This window comes from Apium graveolens, chromosome 8, assembly GCF_009905375.1.
Source record: "Apium graveolens cultivar Ventura chromosome 8, ASM990537v1, whole genome shotgun sequence".
Classification (NCBI taxonomy): domain Eukaryota; kingdom Viridiplantae; phylum Streptophyta; class Magnoliopsida; order Apiales; family Apiaceae; genus Apium; species Apium graveolens.
Window position 1 is genome coordinate 147,193,460 of NC_133654.1, and position 12,916 is coordinate 147,206,375.

Here is a 12,916-nt window from a genome sequence, read left to right on the forward strand (position 1 = left end):
TAAGGCATCAGACCTTAGCACATGATCAAGTTCTGAAATAACTACAGAATCGACCAAATCCACCTTGAAGCACTCTTCATCTTCCGTAGGGAATTTCATCGCATTGAATACATTAAATGTCACATCTTGATCTTGCACCCTCATAGTGAGTTCACCTTTTTGCACATCTATCAAGGTACGACTTGTAGCCAAGAAAGGTCTTCCCAAGATTATGGGAATCTTCTTATCTTCCTCGAAATCTAGAATGACAAAATCTGCAGGAAAGATGAGCTTGTCCACTTTTACTAGCACGTCCTCCACGATGCCTCGTGGGTATGTAATCGAACGATCAGCCAATTGTAGAGACATGTAGGTGGGCTTCGGATCAGGAAAATTCAGCTTTTTGAAGATAGACAACGACATCAAATTGATGCTTGCTCCCAAATCGCAAAGGCACTTGTCAAATGACAACTTGCCAATGGTGCAAGGAATGGTGAAGCTACCTGGATCCTTAAGCTTTGGAGGTAACTTTTGCTACAGCACGGCACTGCACTCTTCCGTCAGAGCAACGGTATCAAGATCATCCAGTTTCACCTTCCTTGGAAGAATACCTTTTATGAATTTCGCATAACTAGGCATTTGCTCCAGAGCCTCAGCGAAAGGTATGTTAATGTGAAGTTTCTTGAACACCTTCAGAAACTTACCAAATTGCTTGTCCAGCTTTTGTTTTTGCAATCGCTTAGGAAAAGGTGGTGGAGGATAGAGCTGTTTCTCCCCTTTATTACCCTCAGGTAGAGTGTGTTCAATAAGAGTCTTCCTTGGTTCCCCTCTTTCTCCTTTTGCATTCCTTCTTCATCTACAACTTCAACTTCTACCTCTTTTACTTTTTCAGCATCAACAACTTTTCCAGACCTTAAGGTGACACTTTGACTTGCTCTTTAGCTTCCTTCCTTCCTGGCACTTTAGTATCGCTGGGAAGTGTGCCAGGTTGACGATTGAGCAAGGCATTGGCTATTTTTCCAATTTGATTTTCCAAGGTCTTGATAGACACAGCCTGACTTTTGCACAACAGCTTTAACTCCTCAAAATCAGCACTAGAAGGTGGAGCAGCACCTCCTTGTTGAGGATATGATTGCCTTTGAGCAAATTGCCGAGGTTGCTGGAATCCGGTGGATTAAAATTTTTACTTGCAGCTTGATGATATGGTTGTTGATCAACATTCTAATTATTGCTCCAGCTGAAATTATGATGATTTCTATTATTAGGATGGTAAGTAGCGGGCACAAGCTGCTGCGGTCTCTGAAAATTGTTCACATATTGAACAGATTCATTAACAAGAGAACATTGATCCGCAGCATGAGAGCCTGCACAAAGCTCACATACACTAGCTATTTGATTTACTCCATAGTTGGCTAAAGAATCGACCTTCATAGACAGTGCCTGAAGTTGCGCTATAATAGCTGTAGCTGCATCAACTTCCAGAATACCTGTTACCTTCCCAGGCATCATCCTTTGAGTTGGGTTTTGATACTCATTTGCAGCCATAGTTTCAATGAGATTATAGACCTCTGTATAGCTTTTGGCCCACAAGGCGCCTCCAGAAGCTGCATCGAGCATGGGCTGAGTTTGGCCCCAAAACCATTGTGGAAACCAGTGATCACCATCCAGTCAGGCATACCATGATGTGGACACTTTCTCAACATCTCCTTTAGCGCTCCCAAGCTTCGCACATAGATTCTCCTTGTTGCTGCGCAAACTGAGTAAGAGCACTCCTCATAGCCTCATAGCTGCAGTCTTGGCCATTGGATAGAATTTCACCAGAAACTTTTGTGCAAGATCTTCCCAAGTAGTGATGGACCCAGCTGGTAAAGAATATAACCAGTCCTTAGCTTTGTCCGTCAGAGAGAATGGGAAAAGCCTCAGCTTGATAGCCTCATCAGTAACACCATTATATTTGAAAGTACTACAGATCTCGACAAAATTCCTGATATTCATGTTGGGATCTTCAGTCACAGCACCTCCGAAAGAAACAGAATTCTGCACCATCTGAATAGTGCCCGGCTTGATTTCAAAAGTATTGGCCTGAATAGCCGGATGGATGATGCTTCACTGAATGTCATCAATTTTAGGCCGAGAAAAGTCCATATAAGCTGGATCAGCTTGAACTATATGATCACCCATTGTTTCAGGTTTTTTTTCACTCTCTTTATCTGAATATTCAAAAACTATCTTCTCTGGAAAGTCAAGAGATGTATCTGTCTCCTCAGCTTTATCCAGATACCTCTTGCGAGTGCGAGAACATGTCTGCATAAACGCTCGCTAGAGTACCTGATAAAAAACCGAAAGTAGTAAGTAACAAGTCTTAATCAATGAGTCATAATGACCACTGATGGCAAGTATATAAACTAAACAAATTAACACCAAGTCCCCGGCTGCGGCGCCAAAAACTTGTTAGGCACAAAGCATGCGCTAATTAAATCACGCAAGTATACGCGTTCGCAAGTAATATAGAATAATTTCTAGTTTGTTCCCACAGAGACTCTGATTAATTATATCTAATTAACACTTACTCACCAATGTATGATTATTCTTCAATGTCAAGACAATAACAATTAAGGTTGATTAACTAATAATAACTATGAGAATTAAACACTTGAATTAACAATATTAAACACATATGAGATCATAACTTCATTACTACTTCATTCAATAGTCATTGTTATTACCCTTAGCATGTAATGGAGATGATATTAATCGAACAACACGAAACTGATAGACGCCAACTTTCATTGTACGAATACCATTCTACCAAGCATCCACAATTAAGATAGAAGTTGAATAGGCATCAATTATGATGAGACCCTATATATCTATAGAATTTGATAATATAATGATTTAAGCGCAAGTTATTCATTATGATTATATAGGGCAAGTAAAACGGTTAGAGTTACCCACTAATCATGCATATAATACACAAACCTATGCTAGCATGGTAATTTCTAAATCTCAAGATTCACTGTCGCTTCACAAGAGATTAACAGGCTACCTTACATGTTCGCGATGCACATAAGACGAATAAGCACAACCTATGCTAGATATCATACAATCACCACATACCAAGGTATTAAACAATTAACTAAAGAAATCCATAGTAAATCCGCTATGATCCCATGATCACGATTAGCCCATAATAGAACTCATCGTCACCATGGGTTCATATGAAAACATGATAATAACACAACGATATAACTAATAAAAATACTTAATAAATAATGAAGTACGCACAAGAGTATTAAGGTTCAAAGCATAAAGAAAACTAGCATCCACTGTTACAATGAATTAAAAGAATCACAAGATAAACGTATGATTCCTCTTCTTCGTTGTTGCGTGCTAAAACGGTCTTCTCGATCTTCTTGCCTTCGCTCTTGATTATCTTCTATGAAGAAAACGTCTTCCCAAAAGGTTTATATAATAACCCAAAAGAACCAGCCCTAACACAAGTCCAATCGTAATAGAATTATAAAATCCAGATTCTGAAAATCCGCACCCAGGCGGCCGCCTCCTTCTTTCAGGCTGGCGCCTGCTACCAGGCGGTCGCCTGCTCCCATCAGGCGGGCGCCTGCATCACCTCTGGGAAAAATGTTATTTTGCTTCTATTTTTGCTGAATTCTTCGCACATCAACAGGACTGATTTCAAGCACTTCCTTAGGCTTATTTTGATGAAAACACCCTATCTAAGTAAGTTATACCCTGAAATGCAAAAACACTCGAAAACGCGTCAAATACACAAAATACTCGAGTTCAAGATACCAATTCAAGCCGTTATAAAACGCTCTAAGTGGTATAAAATGCCACTTATCAGGTGGTTCCCTTAAGATTGTTTAGATAATGCAACAAACAAAGAACGAGATAATAAATACTTATGGATACACTACACTACGTGTATTAATCTAAATTGTACATACCTCTTTCCTCCAGCAATCACCATAATTGTATAAGATGGAAAATAATAAATACAAAAAAATGTCTAGATGATGTGATCCTATATAAGACAATGAATAATGCAACAGATTGGTTTTTAACAATTACTCCCTCCGTCCCACTCATTTATTTACAGTTTCCTTTTTGGAATGTCCCTCTCATTTCTTTACATTCCAAAATTTTCTAAAATAGTAAACTTTTATGATATAAAAATTAACCACATCCACTACTTTCCTCCATTATATCCACTTTATACATTAAAAATTGATTGGTCCCACCACTTTACTCACGTTCCTTACTTTTCACTATTAATTTACACTTTTTCGTAACCTCCGTGCCCAAACCTAATGTAAAGAATTGGGTGGGACGTAGGGAGTAACTAACTACTATTTTGATTTTTTCAAATAATTATTTATTTTAGATTTTCTTATAATAAAAGTGATAAGAAAAAAAAATAGAGAGGTGATACAGAATACCGAAAAGCTCTTTTAGAATTTCAAAAGAGACGGCATGGTCTTCTAGAGATCTTCTTGTCCAAGCTTTCCTTCACTTCACTATTCCCTAAAAAATAAAAGGAAAACAAGAAACTAGTCCGAAGAATTAAATATCAAGGAGTAAAAATTACCAATAGTCCCCGGCAGCGGCGCCAAAAACTTGATGTGTCAAATAATAAAAACTGCAAGCACACAATGTGTGGTTCTAGCAATCACATATCGATTCACAAATACTAAGAATTTTCAAAACCCTAACAATTTAAATCAGGCGAACTAGAAAAATATATTTGAGATGAGATATGTTTAACCTAGATAGCAAATAACAAATAATATGGAAACCCTAAGAATCTGAATCCATTAATCAATCACAATTAACATCAACTCGGCCTTAAATCAATTCTCTTTTATTCACAAATAAATTTTTAATTAACGAGACAAGCATATACTATGAAATGTGTTATCTAACAATAACTTATCAAAACTTTAAGAATCAAGCATAAGTTTTGAAAAATAAATTCGGTAACAATAATATATCAAAATCACTTTTTTAATTAAACAATTAAGCACCAAGAATAAATATGAGAATCAAATTATAGGAATGAGAAGATATCAAAGCAATTAAATTAACTTTATTTTCATCCTAGGGAATAAAATTTAGCTACACATGATAAAAAGACGAGCAAAACAAATAACTAACAAAATTCTAGCTCTAGATTAGTGTTCTAGGTGTGGGGTACTGGGTGTTTTTAAAATACAATAGGGGAGACCCATATATATATGGAAAGTATGAGGGCTTGGGTCTTAGAATAGCAATTTCTTCTTAGGATATATTTCCTTCTTTTCCTTTTTCTTCTCCAATAAGTATTCAAATTTCTTTAGCTTCAAGTATTCTCCACCTTATTGCCATTTTCACCTTTTTCTGCTCAAATTCTGATTTTATTTATTTTCCTACAAAATAAAGTAAAAAAATTTATTGATTAATAAAATTATGAAAATGGACATTAAATAGGTATTAATAATATATAATAATATGGACCTATTACACATCCCTGACGCCCATGTTCCACCCAATTGACAGGTTGACAGGACGCATCTAATCGGCATGGTCGTTCATTAGTTGGAGAAAATCCTCAAAATCATCGTACTTATCCATAAGAGTCCTCCATTCCATTTTCCTCCCCCAGATCTCCTTGGCATGTTTCTTCTCGAAGAAGGCAGCTTTGTCTTCCGCCTTCTGTGCCTTGGGCTCCCTGTTCTTGGACGATATTTTCATCTTCTTTATCAAGGCTTGTAAGGCTGCATAGTCACTCCTCATTTTGATGCTCCATGTGGAAGATGCATCAAAGTAGGCATTGCCTGGAAAGAAAGAAAAAAGAGAGATGGTATAAATACCAACTCCACAAAACTCACATAAAAGACACTAGGCCGACCGAGAAGAGCCGACCTCTTAAATAAGAGGTGTAGGCCGACTCAAACCCTCATGGATGACCAAGATACAAGGAGGCCGAATCCTCCCAATAAAAGGCCTCTGGACGACCAGGACCCCACTGGGAGGTTGTCCTGGTCAGTCCAGAGCGCCCTAGGGCAAAGTGGTGACCTTAGAGCCGACTAAAATGCTCCCGAACAAAATTTTACAAGTTGAGAGTACCTGGTATAAGGCGTGAGCCCCAAGCACCTCAGCCTCGAGGAGCTTCTCACCTGAGGAGACATGAAGAAGATCCGGGGAGTAATATAATTTTTGGACCACTCCAAGGCAAGTACTGGACTCCCGAATACTAATTCTTGGGTGGATATGCCCCATGAAGGCTCAAAATGGGTCTTGAAGCTTCCATCTGAGCCCTTGTTTTTTTTTCCAAAAACCTGAAGCCTCGAGGAATAAAAGAAGAATTGGTATAAGAACAAACTTGATCAAGTCTAGTGTAATAACCCCAAAATTTTTCAACTTTTTGTAACCCTTGTGAATAGTGTTTTAGCTGAATGAGAAAACTTTTCACGCCACACTATGTAGGGGTTCTGTTATGGATATTCTGGGATTTTATTAGTACTCTATGAAGTATATAAGTGTATGTAAATATCGTCAGAATCCAATTCCGAACACTTTGGTTTTTCCCGGAAATCCACAAGATACGGAGAGAATTGAGTATAAGGTAACAGGATAAAAAGGATTTAAATTTAAGGATTATATAGAGGATCATAAAAAGGAATATAATGTATTGAAAAAAAGGTTAAGGGAACCTAAGTAATAAGATCCCGGGTATGATCCTTCAAACGATAAACGAGAACGAAAGTTAAGCGAACCGTACAACAGATCAGCGGTCATTAGGCAAACGATTAGGAAGCTAATCAAAGGGTTTAATGGGAGTGATGTCATCCAACCAATAGAAAGGAGACAAGGAAGGGAGGATGACATCATAAGGGTGACATAAGCATGACATGGAAGAAGGGAGGTGTGGTTGATTAAGGACCACACAAATTCAAGGGCAAGGTGGTAATTTGCTAAATCAAAAACAAAACCAAGCCAACCAAGCTAGCAAATCATTTCATCAAGAATCAAAAAAATCAGCCAAGGCATTTGTTCCTCACCTAGCTCTCGGCTTTTCATTTTTTCAAAGAAAAAAATTTCCAAAATCAAGATCCAAGCATCCTTAATTGGTAAGAAAATTCCCTAACCATCTTTATGCTTAGTTATGGCTATATCATGAGTTTAAGCCATTAATTCTTTCTCTAGCTTCTCCATTTAATCAATGAAGAAGACAATGAATAGTGTTTTCAAGTTTTTAACTTGAACTTTTTCTTGTTTTTCTTGAAGATCCAAGCTTTCCTAAGGCTTCTCCAAGCTTCTTAAGGCTTCCTAGCTCAACCCACCACTTCAAGGAAGGTATACCATTTTCAAACCCTAGGTCCATATATATTATAAGGTGATTTTGATGAGTAGGATGTTATTGTAGTTGATGTTATGATTAGAGTTTGAGATTTGGAATGGTAGTGAAATGAAATGGTAATTTTGTGGTTTTGATTTAAAGAAACTTAAGAATGATTAAAGTAAAGTTTAAGCATAAGTATGAATGGTTAAATTGAATTGGTTGGGGTTGTTATGATGTGATAAGGATGGATGTTTGTTGTGTGTTGGATTTGAGGAGGGTTTGGGTTGATTGTGGATGGTTTAAAAATTTGGAAATCACGTAAATATAGCCGTCGTAACGTCCGATTTTCTTTGGACTGTTTTTGTGCATAGCATTAGGACCCGAGAACCCCCTGATAGATTGTGACCACTGCCATGTTTAGATAGCTCATGTTACGAGCTTCGTTTTGATATGTAGTTCGTTCGATTCCGATGCACGGTTTAGGAGAAACGACCGTTTCAAGTAACGGCGTTTCGCGAACGAAACTTTTTCCCTCGCCTTACTTTGAAACATAGGTTAAAGACCAAAAAGGGTTAATTAATGTGTGAAACATTTATGGTAAGTGTGTTAGGCAGTTGGTAAGTCATTCGCGAAGGAATCGCTTTAAAACTCGTAAAGGTTAAGTTATTAAAAATGGTGGAGCCGAGGGTACCCGAGTGACTTAAGCGAATCGGTGAGCGCAAAACTAGCATTAGAGTCTAAGTTAGTTAAAGCATAGATTTACAAGTGATTTTGGTTTAATTCCAACTTACTTGTTGTTTATAGGTTATCAGACTCGTCCCGAGCCTTTCTCACCCCCAAGTCGCTCAGGCAAGTATTCTATCCGTTATACTGTTGTTGTGATGAATACACTTGTATATGCATTATCTTGCGATAGATGCATGTTGGTTATTTAGCAAATTCTTGCGATATATTGTAGCATATGATACGGTATATATGCATGCCTGTTTCATATTCTTGAAATATATATCTGTTGGTTCAGTTGATAATACCTATGCTAGAGGATAGCGGTAACTTGCATATACCCTTAGTATAGGGACCCAAAAGGTGAAAATATTTTCTAAAACCGGGAGTCGAGGATCCCGAGTAGATTTTGTATATATATGGATATGGATATATATATATATATATTTATATACATATATATGGTCATAGTTTTCAAAACTATTAATCGAATAAGGTTTATTCGATAACTTTAAACTTTATTTTATTATCGAGTATTATTTCGAATATTATTCGAAGGCGTATGACTCCTTTATATTAAATGAATATTATTTTGAATATTCATTCGAGGACTTATGACTCTTTTATATTATTTAATGAATATTATTTTGAATATTCATTCGAGGACTTATGACTCTTTTATATTATTTAATGAATATTATTTTGAATATTCATTCGAGGACTTAAGACTCTTTATTTTATTTAATGAATATTATTTATAATATTCATTCGAGATATTATGACTCAGCGTATTTTATTTATTGAATATTATTTGAATATTCATTTGAGGATCTATGACTCCGATTATTTGCTAAAATATATTCTTTATTTTATTAAAGAATAAGGTGTTAATAATCAAACTTATTTTCGATTATTCAAATAAAGATAATACTTTCATATAAGTATATCTTTGGTTATTTAATACTCGTTTCAAGTATAAATTTTAATACTTCTACTTCAATTATTTTTATAAAGACTATTCTTTATGGGAATATTATTTAATTAATAATATTCAGATATTTTCTAATATTCTGGGGACTGATTTACTTCATTAAATCAGCCTTACTCCAAACACTCTTTAAAGAGTTTTCGAGTCTTCAAAATGATTTTTAAAAGTCAGAGCGGATCCCAAAACTCATTTTTATATTTAAGATCTTCCTTTTTAAAGGGGATTTAAATACCCGCTCAAAACCTGGGAAATCCGGCTCTGTGGTGTATTTTATATTCGCAACAAGGTTGCAGATTTGGTAAATGAATTGATTACTTGCCCAACGTTCGGGAAGTAAGCCCCTCTCATTGAGTCGGCATAAGCGACAGGCCGAGGTACGGTCTATTATTGTGTAAGTGGCTCAGTGGGAGTCCATCAAATGCATAGGTGGCTGAGTGGCAGTCCAGCATAGGTCTTAATTATGACCAGGGTGATGACCAGTGGGGAATTCGTCCATCTACTAGTAGAAAAGGTTACTTATTGGTATCTTTGCCTGATCAGCGAGATATCGGGTTTATGCCAAAATTCTTTTTCTTTTCCAAAATTCATTGGATGTTTCGAACTCTGTTCATACTTCACATAACAGAGGTTCCAGGAAATGTTTTCGGGATATATATATAGGTGGATATATATATATATCGGGACTAAATAAAGTATCTCATAACTTTTTCATTCAATAATATTTCAAAGATTGAATCTATTCAAGTCTTAACTTGTGGTCTCATCTATGGGATGTTTTTCTTAAAACTTATAATACTTTGAACGGTGGCAGTTCAAGTAACTTTATATGATATAAGTGTGGTGAAGTATTGGTAGCTTCATTCCTTGTTTTTACTTATATCTAGCAAGTAATTACCTTGCATATGATAGAGATGCTATTAAGTATCCATTTAGATACTTATATTATTGTTATCACTATACATATTATCTTGCGAGCTGTAAGGCTCACTCTTGCTTTATTTCTTCATCACACAACAACAGTTAGGAGAGATGGCCAGACTCCAGCAGACCCAGCGCAAGCGCGTGGGAAGCGTCCCGCGTCTTCCCGCTGATATTGTAGCTGCTATAGCTGCAGAGGTAGATCCATTGTAGTTTAGACCATCTACTTTTGAGAAACAAATTATGTATAATTATAACTTGTGGCAGATAATGACAATTAACTGTAAATTATCAAGTAATCATTTTGGGTTGTAATAATTTTAAATTGTGGATTCAAAGACTTGTACTTATTTCAATTTCATCTCTGAGACTATAACGGGTGGTGGTGTGTGTTAGTGTGGGGTCACAGTATGAGGTTATTTATTATTAATTAAGTGAAGTGATATTGTGGAAAGAAAGACCGTGACAACCCGGATCCCCGACCCCGGATCTGGGGGTGTTACAGAAATGGTATCAGAGCTAAGCGTTATAAACCTCAGAGATGATGCGACGATAAAATAATAAACTCACAAAGATAATAAGAACTCTTGCCAAGTTCATGGTCGGACTACTTAAAGTAGTACTGACAGCTAAAACCCTTACGGGAACCCTTATAAGTATCATGATAGTAACTTAGCTCGTTTAATGTGTAGGCGCCTGAGATGGAGGACCCTGAGATGTACGAGCGTGAGCATGATGAGGCATTGCTGGATGTTGAGGATCAGGAGGAGCCTGAGATGGAGGAGGATGAGGAGGACCCCCCAGAGGAGCCTGAGACGGAGGTCATTGTTGTTTCAGATGAGGAGGACCCCTCAGAGGAGTCAGAGACAGAGGTTATTGCTATTCCAGATGAGGAGGACCCGGATGAGGTCCCAGTAGCTGAGGAGCGTGTTGGATCTATGGTAGTGTATGCTGGTATCCCTTTACCCACACTTCCGGTGGTCAGAGCCCCTACCCCTCCACCACTATCTTGGATTCCTGATGATGACAGCTCAGAGACCCATACTTCCGAGCCTAGGCAGACCGAGGAGGCACCCTCAGCGGCTCCGGATTCACCACCTCTTGACCCTGCCCAGAGGCAGTCTTCGTTAGCTCATGGATATGTTCAGGATGTTTTGAGGACCCGAGTGGCTGTTGCCGAGGCCCGACTGGATGAGGCCAGGAGGGAGTTGGATGCAGAGAGGGCGGGTAGGCGTACCCGAGCTTATGAGACCAGGGCTTCTATACCCCGATCCTTGAGGAGGGAGCTTACGGGGATAGAGCTCACGTCCCGAGCGAGACTCAGATCTCTCCAGGGGGACAGGCATGGTAGGATCTCCAGGCGGCAGGCCGACTATATCTTCCGTCGTGCGATGGAAAGGGTTTGGGAGCTGACCCGTTCCGGTGTGTGATTCAGGATTGATGATGGAATAGTCTAGTTGTCTAGTTAGCCGAGGCCTTAGTAAGAGCCAATTTTTCGGGATAGTTGACTTGTATATAGCATCCCTTTTTTCTGACTAGACAGATAGACTCTTGTGTATCACTTTTGGGACAGATGACTGTAGCACTGTTGTACTTTTGACCAGATCAAACTATGTATTCTCGCATTATGTATATATTTGTTTCCTTTCAGTTCAGTTCCATAGTGACGGGATCACTGTTTTATTATTATTATTACTGCACTTCGTAATAGAACTTTCTTAAAATAATAGAATTGCGTTATACGTTCTCCCCATTATAAGAGCTGTGCAAGGCACAATGTTGTATATGATTGTGACCTAACGTTGAATTTTTCCCAAAAAAAAAAATTTTTTTTTTATTATTATCAGAATCATGCCGCCAAGAAAGATTGGAACTAGGGCGAACCCTGGGTCCGAGGACCAGGGAAGCCATAATCAGGACAATAGAAACCAAGATCACAGTGAAGAGGAAGATGAGGATTATGTGGAACAGGATGACTCCCTGTATGAAGAGGAAGAGGAAACATATGATGTTGAGGGATTTGAGATAGAGACTGAAGAAGGAGAAACCGAGGTTGAGCAACCAGTACCAAACCCAGGCATGGATCCCATGGGCCAGTTTATGCAACTCCTAAGACAGAATTTGGAACGTCAACCCAACCCACCCCCTCAAGGAAGTAACAATGTTGTGGCAAACTCTTTCAGGGCTTTTAAGTCCCTTAAGCCTCCTGAGTTCCACGGATCAGCCGACCCAGTTGAGGCAAGGGCATGGTTAAAGGAAATGGAGAAATCTTTTGAGATTTTGAGTACCGAGGAGGCACAGAAGACTGTATTTGCTACCTACCTTCTGAAAGGAGAAGCTAACTACTGGTGGGAGGCCAAGAAAAACATGGAGACAGGTGCTATTATAACCTGGGAGAGATTTAGTCAGTTGTTTCTGGGGAAGTATTTCCCGAGGTTTATGGAAAGCCAGATGGAGCTCAAGTTCTTGGAGCTAAAGCAGAATAACTTGTCTGTAGCAGAGTACGAGGCGAAATTTACTGAGTTATCAAGGTTTGTGCCGGAGTTTGTGAGCACCGAGGAAAAGAAAGCTAGGAGGTTTCAGCAGGGACTGAAACCGTGGATTCAGAATAGGGTGGCAATCCTTGAGCTTACGGACTATGCCACTCTGGTGCAAAAGGCAACGATTGTAGAAGTTGGAAGTGAACAGATGCAGAAGGAAAGAGAGGAGAAAGGAATAAAGAGGAAAAGTATGAGCACGGGTGGAGGTTCCGCAGGAAGGAGCTTCCCAACTAGATTTAATCGAGGAGCAGTGTCCCTGCCAGGAAGGAACACTGGGTTTAAGCGACCAATGAGTGTGAGTGTGAGCCAGGGCGGCCAGAAGTCAAGAATGTCCTATTCCAACCAGTCTCGACCCCCATTGCCAGCCTGTAACATATGTGGAAGGAATCACACGGGGGAGTGTAAAGAAAGGCCAGTAACCTGCTTTAA

At 38.6% G+C, this 12,916-nt stretch overlaps 1 non-coding gene across 1 annotated transcript; it reads left to right on the forward strand.

Annotated features, from left to right (window-relative positions):
* Window positions 1-1,653: 1,653 nt before the first annotated feature.
* Window positions 1,654-1,761, forward strand: LOC141681784 (small nucleolar RNA R71). Its single transcript, XR_012559207.1, has one exon. It is a non-coding gene; the product is annotated as a small nucleolar RNA R71 (small nucleolar RNA).
* The last annotated feature ends 11,155 nt before the right edge of the window (window positions 1,762-12,916 follow it).